Here is an 11438-nt window from a genome sequence, read left to right on the forward strand (position 1 = left end):
TTGGGCAGATTATTGAACTGAGCTGGTCTCTTGAAGGAGAAAGAAGCAATAAGATTTTTTCCATAATGTCACCAAATGGGAAACATACAGTATCTCCCTGTGCCTCTAACTACAAAAAAAATATGGCCTGCCTCTGGTGTTGCCATCAAGAGTCTAAATTTAGTAAACAATCCAAAATTGCCTGAAACTGACCATATTCCATGAGGAAAAATAGAAGCAGATGACATGCAGCTCAAGCCAAAACACACACATACACACACACACACACACACACACACACACACACACACAAATTAAGTGTGCAAATTCAGAGCTGCCACTCTCAGGCATCACTTGGTCACATCAGTTGTGTAAGTCCTTGAACTGCGAGCAGGCCCCGCAGAGGAAGAAACAGAAAAGGTCACATTGCAGTGATGCTCCAAGAAGAATTTATCTTTAAATTACATAGGGAGAATATGATATGAGTGTTATTGTGATGTAAAACTGCACGTCTAGCGCTGAATTCAGACTGCCAGCTTTCCATCTCCTTTGTGCTACGCTGCTGCCTCCATGTAGCCGAGGCTAGTCTTAGTTTTTTTTTGGAATATTAATTTCATTGCTGCATCGACACTGTCGACCGTGCACCCATGATGAAAATGAACACTGACATTTCAATGAGCGATTCCTGACAAAATAACCACCATCAAGCGCGTTCATGTTTCTCCCTGGACACCACCAAGGTAAGATGTGGTGAAATCACCCCCCCACCCAAAAAAATAAATAAATTTAAAAAAACGAAAAAAAGCCGATGTGAAATGACAGCCTGACTCCGGGCGCTCATAGTGAAAACTGAGCAACGCACGGCCGTCAGATGGTCCTCGCTGCTCAGCAGAAACAGCTGGCAACGTTATTACAACAAACCTCAATCAGTGATGCTCTTACACTCTGGGCTAATGTAGTGGCCGGTCCACATGACCAGAGCCAACCTCAGTTTGTAGAAAGGGCATGAGCCTGTTGTCAGCCCCGACGGTGCTGTGCTCAAATGCATCTGTCGGTATTGTTTATGACAAGGCGATGAATCTCCTCCTCTGAATCCACCGAACATGACAGCGTCGAGAGGAAAGTGGCCATTAATAACTGCTGTCCTCTGAATATAATGGGAGAAAAGAAAAAAGCATCACCACTGCCTGCATGCGGGAAAACGCAGCTATGCTAGGAGGCTAACTTCAGTTTGTGGAGCAGAAACCGCACCGTGCTGTAGCTACCTTTTCTGAAGACTTCACAATCCAGCCGTCAGCAGTCCTCTCCGCTCGGTAACACAAGTCCAGTGCTTCGGGGGTTGGTGAAAAACGCAGGTCCGGTCTCGAACAGCGGTTTAAAATACATCAGCTCCGGGAGCAGGAGGGACAAATAAAGCCTGTGCATTAATTAAGCTCTTCCATGGTGATCGTGGAGAGCTGGAAACAGGAGGAGAGTGCGCACCAGACAACAGAGCATCCTCGTCCGCTGCCTGCTTATCGTCACGGCGCCAGTGAACAGAGAAACGAGTGTACATCAGAGAGCAAGCTCTCCTCCCTCTGGCCCCGACTCTCCTGCTCTCCTGCACAAGCCCCTGCTCACGTCAAATCGGTTGTATGGCAAGTCCACAGTGTCACCTGCTCCTGGTTCTTAAATAAAAGGTGACACCTTTCAAACAGAGTCACATGGAGCATCCATTAATCACGTGAAGGTCACTACAGACTCAAATCATTGTTTTAATTTGTAGGCTACAGCTGTACTACTAAAGATGTAGGCTACTAAAATAGTCATACACCCTCATATCAGCTTATCATATTAAATACACTGGATACCACTTTCTAATAGGGCACCTTTATACTGCTAATGGCTTTGTTATGGTTAATCAATCATTTACTAATGCTTTATAGCTAGTTATAAGGCATTAATAAGAACAACTTTTGTGTGGAAAATCTCTCTGGTTAGTTTGTATTTGGTAATTATGTAGTTAGAAATGTTGGTAATCCATTGATAAATATTCATTGGTTCCTCACTTTCTAATAAGCCATATAGTCTTTTGATGGCTACAAATATTTATAGTAATTAATTAAAGACTTTTGTCATCAACTCTGCAGTTGTAAGTTAGGTTATAACTTTAAACATTAGTTATAACATGTAAACCCATTATAACGAGCGCATTATTAGAATGCGGTATCCTATTATTAAAGAAAAAACAAAATCTAGCAGGACAACAAAACCACTTCTATTGTTTGGACTCTTGTTTAATAGGTTGGATCAAAATTTGGTTTCAAATAAAAATAATTGCTGCCCAACACATTTCCATTTAGATGGCACATATTCACTCAAGACATTGTGGGCTAAGTCAGAAAACAACCTACCTCACTAGGTTTTAACTGGTCACTAGATCACAGCCATTTCATTGCAAATAACTTATACTCTTTCTTGAAATTTTATTTTTTCTGAAAATACAAAATGTGAAATTTAGCCTCAAATATGACAGACATCAGAGTGCAATTGAACATATTCATAATCTTCAGAGAAGGCCCCATTGGCCTGCAGTGCCTCCAAAGTGCTAGTGCAGCATCCTGTTTTTAGTCTTTGTCATCTTTTTAACTTGTTGTGTAAGTTTTCTTTGAGCATCTAGAGATCAATAAATAAAATGTATTATCATTAGTATTACTATTATTTTTATACCATACTGCACCATGCTGCTATTTTGGTATACCAGAGTATGTATACCATAGCGCACAATAATATACCATAATATGCACCATGGTTAATTTAAATATGGAGGGCATTGATAAAAGTAACAAGCCAATTTGCAACTTGGGGAAAATAGTCACATGGCAACTATTTACAATGCCCAATGGCTCTCAAAGCACCATTAAATAGCGGGACAGGACGGTACAAATTGTTGCAATGCGCTGTTTAATAAGTGGCATCCTAAATGTGTGCTGCCATCAGGCACTTATTAAATGCTACAGGCAGAAAGGCTTCAGGGAGTCAGGTGAGGTGGTATAAAGAAAAGGGAGAAGGTTGTGGTGGATTTAGTTTTAGGCAACAAAACCACTTAGTTTAGGAAAAGATCAAGGTTTGGGTTAAAATAGACACTTTCACAACATGAACCATGTGTTAAAAAGCCAGCCAGATCTTCTCCCATGTGACTCACTGAATTGATCTGGGAGAGCCTAAAACCCAGGTGTAAATAGCCACATGGGTGCAAATAGCATTGTTGGCTACAGACAATTGGGTGCTTGTCTCTGCCATGCTCTATGTAAATAGCAATATAAATAGGTGTAAATAGCCACATTGGCTATTCACCCTGGGTGTAAATAGCATTTTTGGCTGCAAACACCTGGGTGCAAATAGCAGCTGCCTAAGATAAATGAAACAAATATTTAATTTTTAATATCTGAAATCTGAAATCAGTCTTTCTTAGCCTTTTATACACACACACACATACACACACACACAAAGAGAGAGAGAGAGAGAAAAATTAAGCATACAAAGAATCTGTATCTGTATATTATTATTACTGTATTACTCTATTACGATTGGTCAGAGAAAAATCTAATTAATAAGAAACCAGAGCCCTATGTGAGGCCAGAAAAAGTAGCAGGTCTGCATTTTAAAATATTTGCAAATCAGTTTGATTCAACAATATAATTTTGATGTGTAGGGTATACAATATATTACCCTACACCTAAATTAAATATGGCCAAGCCAAAAATTCTTGCCATACTGGAAAGTATACCAGAATGCTATATTGTTACCAGATGGTCTATACAAAGGAATAATTTGAAGTGTTGTCAAGTAATGTCCACAGGTTATACTGTCTGTTTATGTATATAGTGGATGTGTTGAAGGTCTATGTGTCATTCAACCGAGGTAGACATCACCCAGACTAATTTTATGCAACAATGACGTTCATATCTCCTCTGCCAAAGTCAGTGAAAATATGTTCTTTCCACAGACAACATCTTGCCCTGCAAATTGTTGCCATTTGCACATAACTACATTTCCCAATTGCCTCCAGTGCATGTGCTCATAATGAGAAAGTAAGTCAACACCACCCTGCCTGATCCAGTTTTAACATCCACACCTCTCTCCCCTTACAGCTGTTCTTTGTAAGCAAGCAGATTGTATACCAGATGTATGGAAGTAAATACAAGAATTTACCTTTAGCAAGTATTTTATGTTACAAATAGAAATATCGAAGGCAAATATGGGAGTCTCGTTCTTTCAGAGATAATTTATTTTGTCCACTGGCAGCTTTTGTTCCAGAGTTTACCAGAGATTGAGATACCTCTTTTCACTAAATGTTTGAGATGGCTTCCAATTAGAAACCGTAAAAAAAAATACATTATGTCAGGGACATTATTGAAAAGAGCTGTAAATCTGTAAAAGAGTACATGATCAGTCCAGCTCATCAACTTTAGATCTCTGTGGACACAGTCACTTTGAGGTAGGACATTTTGTAAAACATACATACATATGGTTAACATTGTCCTACCATTAAAAAAAAATGTATCTAAGTAAAGGCGTGTCTGACAAATGGAACAGCAACAAAGAGCACTTATACACATACTGTCACACATACAATTACTCATTAATCCCACCCTTATGAAAAACTAATGACCAAATGATAGCCTTGACCCACAGAAGACCCCTTAAAAACTCTTCAGTGGATTTTATTTTCAGTCACCTGTCACTCTCGTATCAAGCCTCTTTGGCTCAGAGGGAACAACAGCTGTTCTACAAGACTGGTTGATTGTAATTCAAAAGTATTATGGTTTTACCAAGATGTATTTCTTTTTCTACACAATGCTTTGATCAATATTGGCAATCATAGTACAGTGTACAAATAGAACATGATATAATAAAAAATGTTTTACTTGCAGTTTGCTCAAATGGCAGTGACCACAGTTCTGCACTACTGAGCCCTTATTGTCAGTGTTGTAAAACTCCTACCTAGAGTAGAACCGCTGAGCCAAGGCCTCCGCTTCACCTACATGTCCCAGCTGAAAACAAAGAGCAGAAAACAACCATCCTCTCCCCCCATAAGTTGGTCAGTGAGTGAACTCCAGCAGCCTTTGGTGAGAGGTGGAGAGTGACTGGGTGAGGAGGAATGAACAAGGCTCACCGTATCAACTTACCTGTCTGCCCAGGATAATGGCTTCTTCTAGAATCGTCTTGAATTATTCACCTATGGATGTGTGTGTGTGTGTGAGTGTGTCTAGTATTTCTAACCAACAGTGTTGGTTAGAAATGCGTAGACACACGTAGACAGTCCCCATTGTTACGCATTGTTACAGGGGACATTTAGGACATCTACTGCTGGCCATGACTTAAACCATGCTATAATTATGTCTAAAACTCTCCATGAGGAGACCTGCTGCTGTTTGAGAATTAGGGTTCACACACAGCACTGCCCCTGCAGGCTGGAGCAGGGATTTTAATGACTCACTCAGGCGTTTTGTCAATTTTCTTGCAACCAAAAGCAGGCTTTCAGACTACAGGGGAGGGGGGGGTGTATTTAACAGACTGACTAATGAAAGAAGGACTTTAGTGGATGTCTTACGTAGTTTCAAGCTAAGTCTAAAAAGCCAGTGCTGGCCGGTATGGAGGCACAGTGCAGGGCCAGCACAGGCCCAAGCCTGCATGGGCAGCAGCTTTGTGGAGGCACAAAGCAGTGTGCAGTATAAATTGCACTATTGTTATTTGTTATACAAAACACTTGTGCCGCCATGTTGCATCAAAATGTTAGCCACTCATGGCTCTCCATGTAATAACCCCTGCTTCTATCTCTCTGGAGGTTGGGAGGGGGTTCAGTCCTCTGCCGCTACACTTTTTGAAGTCAAACACCTAAACACTCAAACTCTGTGAGAAATATTGGTCAAGTGTCTTTGTACAAGCCTCAGGGTGTTAGAGGAGTCCTTGAGAGTTTTTAGGACATGAGTTTGATTTGTTTTACCCAGTTTCCAGTCTCTGTTCTTTTGCTAGGCTAATAGACAATCAATGGTTCCAAATGGGTTAATACCGAATCCAGGACATTTGAGGTGGTTATCACTTTACCTGTTTCTAATGATTTAAATTAACACTATATGTACTTATTACTGGGAAATATATCAGTGCTGCTCTTTTTCTCAACCCCACCCTTAAGAAATGTTCTTTTTTGTTCTTCTCTCCTGTTGTTCTTGACCTGGTTTCCTCTGTACTCATGATTTCCCTACAAAGACCGCCGTATGGTAGTGAGGGTGGTGGAGGTAACAGTTACATGTTTCACTGTTCATTCACCTGGAATAGCTGATGTGCATGTATCCGTGTGTGTTTGTGTGTGTTTTTTTTTGTGAGATTGTGTTCAAACTCTGTGTCTCACTTCTCCTTCAAACACACACACAAGCCCTGTCTGTAGTCCCCAGGAGGAAAGCGCAATGCAGTTCATTTCTTACTGAAAATGGAGTAAAAACACAGACAGAGGGTGCAGTGGCCCCCAGGGACCATGGATGCCATTTGGCTCAGTACAGCAGTCTGCTCCCACCTCTGACTGGATGTGCTTCTCCGCTCGCTGCACCACCAAACTCTCCCAACTAAAACTGACTTTATTCAAACATGTTCCATACATATGGAGCATGTTTGAATTTACTTTACGCATTTGTGGACTAGAACTTGAGTTGTGGACTATGCTGATGGTACAGTACAAGATAATACTCCCCTTAACTTGGGTTTTATTTCTGTAAAGGAAGATGGTTTGTCTTGAACATACTGTAATTTATACATTAATCCGACAAATATGAATCTGCACAAAGCGGAATTATATTTGCACATAGCAGAATTATATTTGGCTCTGAACTCTGCTGTGGTGAAGGTCCTGTGTAAATGTTTTGTTTGGCCAACCTCTAAAGGGATTATGATGTGTTGACTCAAAAATGCACCATGTGTTTAGTTTACACATGCAACAGCAACTGTTATATTTTTCTATCTCTTTGTAAATGCACTTAGCTTTTACTCTATGTCCTTTATCCCTCAGCCCCCCCCACCCACCCACATCCTCTCTTTCTGTAGCTCTTTTTAAATCAGATTGCAATAAATCTATATGAGCGCTTCACTCATGTGCTCCTAAGCTGTAAAACTGCTATTTTCTTTCTAGTTCTATTTTAATCTCAGTCTCATTCAACATTTCTGTATTCCTTATCTACACCAGCTGTATTTCTGAAAAATCTGTAATCACATAGTGGTAATAAAGACTTGGCACATTTGAAACGACTTTAACTATGACTGTGCGCACTTGATGTCTTATTCCCAGGCCTGAACATGCATATAAAACCTGGTTATTATTGTAGCACATTCATGTGCACTGATGCAACAATCAGTTCTTTTGCATGTTTATGAGAGCTGTGTGTACGTGTGTGTGTGTGTGTGTGTGTGTGTGTGTGTGTGCGCGTGTGTGAGGGAGTGTGTTGGTGGAGCTGCTTGAAGGAGAGCAGTAGTGATGGAGCCTGAAAGCCCTGCAGCGCAGCTGTTCTCCCAGTGCATCGTCAACTTCACTGCTGAGCCCACAACACACGCTCAGCCCTAACCCCTGCTCACACACTCTCCTCTCCTCTCTGAATCTTCTTCTCTCTTTGTTGTCTCTCCTTTTTTTCTTCATTTTCTCTACTTATCTTAAGCTCTCCATCTGAATCTTTATATCTCTCATCTTCAAATAGTTCCTTTAATCCACTTTGCTTTCATTATCTCACCTATTCACTGATTCCACCACCATGCCAGGGCTTTGTATTGACATCTCTCCTGTTTATTTCTCTTTTCTCTCCATCTGTGCCCACAACCCAACCCAAACCCCTACTTCCACGATAATCATCCAATCCAGCTGTGAACAGCTGTAGGACTGAATGCTCTGTTGATAATTCAATCATAAGTCCTATTCTCTTGTCTCATGCACTGTCAGGGGGTGGGGCCTTTGGGTGACAGACAGCTCTCAGATAGAAGGGCAAATACTATGTCATCATGGTGACTGCAGAGCGATTTAAGGAAATGGAGTGATAAGAGCAGAGTGGAAGAGGCTCAAGCCTGAAGGAGCGACTGGCATTAAAGCAATGTACCAAGATTCATGGATGTGTGTGAGAGATCCATATGCATATCTGAGCATATTCCTGAGTTAATTTGTGTGTGCGAGTGTGCACATGTCAGCATGCATGAGTGCACTTGATGTACACATATGTGGGCCTGGACGTACAGTAAGTGTGTGCGTGTGTTAAAATTTACGCTTCTGCTAAAAGCCTCTTACTCATTCAAGCCAAACAGTGCTAAGCACATTTTTGTTTACCTGAGCTCTGCATTGTGGCAGAAGAGCCACACACATGCTCGTGTTATATTAAGGCACTGTTTCAAAAGTGGTTGCTTTGCTCCTCTTTTTCTGCCAGAGAGATTAAAAATAGAAACATTCATGCTCTCTGAATGTACTCTCCCTCCAGGAAGTGTGCAGTTGTGGGTGCCTGACATTGGCTGCACACCATCACGTGCCTTCCTCTTCCCAGGCTACCATTGGCTGGCACCTGTGGGGCTCTGTGAAGGAAAGCTCTTCTGACAGGACCCAGGAGCCCAGAGGAGTTGCTGGAAACTGGGAGAAGGACAATGTCGGTGGAACCAGGAGAGCACTGAGGGAGGCTTGCGAGATGCCATCACCATGGCTGTGAGCACGGAGGTGCTGGGACATGACCTCCCAGCTACTGCAAAGGGCAGGAATCCACAGAGATGATCACATGGCTTAAGAGGCGCAGAGGAAATGAATGAGGGACGAGAGAGGGTGAAGATTTGGAGCAATGACACCAAGGGAGCACGTGTCATGATCATATAAGTTCAGACACTTGAATTTGTTGTCATCCTGTCTCTATTGGTAGAAACTTAACATCTCTCCACATTTGGTTTAATTCCATAAGGTTATGGTGTAAAATACATTTCTCATTGCCATCTGACCTCAAAAACTGATTCGGAATTCACAGATTTTATGAATAATGAATTATTTCAAAAGTCCTCGCTGCTGAATAACTATGTTATGTTTCTAATGTTTTTTTCTGCTTCAGTTATTTGCTTGTATACTGGATGGAAATCTCTCATAAACCATCTTTATGGTGGCTATAATACTTTGTTTATGGGGAGACAGTGCCCTCTGGTGGTAACAAATGGCCTGTAACAACAGGCTGCTCAAAATGGAGCAATGAAATGAAGCAAATGTTCATGTGACACATGCAGGATAACGTCTTGTTGCTCTATCTATATAACGCCTCACTGACCTATTGTGTCAGCGTTTTTTTCGACCGTTCATGTCAAGCAACGGACAGTATTGTTTGAATTATCTATCATATAGGTCAAATAAAATACACGCCAAAAATCTGAAAAGATTCTGGACAGACAGTGGGGTTTATTTACTGTGCGCATTAAAATTTGCTCACTGCTCCCAAACAAGATATATCAAGACAATAATATTGTACAATAATATTAATGCTAGCCCTCTCTCTCTGTCTGATGGAAGATTCTGGACTGTACCACATCACCAGCTGTGGACTGACACAACTCTAATCTGCAGTTTCCTCTGCACATCATCACTGTACTACACTACTGCTTTAATCACACGCACATGCGCACGCACGCACACACACACACATGCGCGCACACACACACACACACACACACACACACACACACACGTAATACTATGTAATGAGGTGTTGGCCTTCACTGTAGTCTATTTCTAAATAATCAATCCAGACATTTAGATTTAGATTTATGTCTTACAAAAAAAATCTGATTTACCAAAATAGACTTAGAGTGTCATCAATTTCTGCTTGCCTGATATTTTATTGATTCTCATCAGCTCACACATTAGCTACAGCAGACTGACCAATGGAAACAGGTCAAATGTACTATCAAAGATTATCCCCTAGATGGCAGGCCAAACCTCTCCATAACCATAATCCGGTCGGATGCTTTGTGCGCATGCATGCAATGCTTTGTGCAAAGGCTGCACAAAAAAAAAACCAAATCAAACCAATATGTTATTAAAACTTTAAAAGAAAAAACAATTATTAAAATACTCTTACTGATAATTGGTATTTGACAACTTTCTTTCACAGTTTGCATACTTTGTGAGTAAAAGCAAGACCTTCGATTTTGCATTAATATTTCACATAACAAAATTTATATACAATGAAATATATTGAGATGAAAGGTACAAAATAGTTAATACATTTGGTCGAGTATGATGTTACTGTGCTGTATTTATCTGTACAATTTCACCCTCAGCTTCAAATCATGTAAATAGGTAATGTTTGATTTTAGAGAAATAAGGAAATTCATTAATTCGATTGAATATTCTTGGCAGCATTCAAAGATAATAGAGTTTAAGTGCTTCAGCAGTGTACTGTGGCTGTTTTATCCTCAAGGTATTTTACAATTATCTCTCAGTAGTGAGGTCTAGGCATGTCTGTATATCAGGTCTGTGAGGTCTGTTGCAGAAAGAACATAGTGTCCTCGATCTGTGGAGTCGTCAGGCTCAGTGAGCATCACGATGTTGGACAGAAGACAGAAAGAGAACAGAGTGAGGGGGTGATGCAGACTGAGGAGAGACATTATGCAGGATTGACCTTCTCTGAAGTAAATATCCACCTTAGGACCCTAAGGCTAAATAATACCGTCGTATAATTTCAAATTGTATGAAAAAAGACGATAGTTTGCACATAACTATACTATTGTATAAACACCACTATAGACACTGTAAGATATACTCTACAATTTACTAGTGATATACTATAATATAATAGAGATAGAAAATCCTACCTTTGACAAAAATGAAGAATGATACATACATACAATATGATGAAGATATAGATGATGGTGAAAGCCAGACTAAAAGTTGATTATAATCATTAAAGCTCTTATGCTCTGCTCAAAAGGGTGGGCTGCTCATTGGACTTGTATTGATTTATCTATATTTCTCAATTTAATTATTTTTTGATTTTGTTGTTTTATTGATTATTTTGTGTTGTTTTCTGTATTTGCTTATTTGCTATAAGCAAATAAAGAGAGATGAAAATTTTGAATTCTCTTCTTTTCCTACTTTTTTTCCTTTTTTTTGTTAATTCTCTATATAGACCTCACATCCGTCATCTTTTTATACTGTTTAAATTCTAGTACAAACAAATCAGGACCTGTTCAAACATGAGCTTTGGCAACACGGATGAGGTGTTTGGTGTGAATAAATAACAAAGAACAATCAACCATCAAGATCTGAGTTATTAGTTTAGACATTAAAGCCAAAGTGAATCAGGGTGAGATGCCTCAAATGCCCCCCTCCTCCCAATTATCCAGACACTCCTCTCTCTCTCTCTCTCTCTCTCTCTCTCTCTCTCTCTCTCTCTCTCTCTCTCTCTCTCTCACACACACAC

The sequence above is a fragment of the Seriola lalandi genome, unplaced genomic scaffold (assembly GCF_002814215.2).
Source record: "Seriola lalandi dorsalis isolate HSWRI2012SDOR001 ecotype SW California unplaced genomic scaffold, Sedor1 jcf7180002054522, whole genome shotgun sequence".
Taxonomy (NCBI): domain Eukaryota; kingdom Metazoa; phylum Chordata; class Actinopteri; order Carangiformes; family Carangidae; genus Seriola; species Seriola lalandi.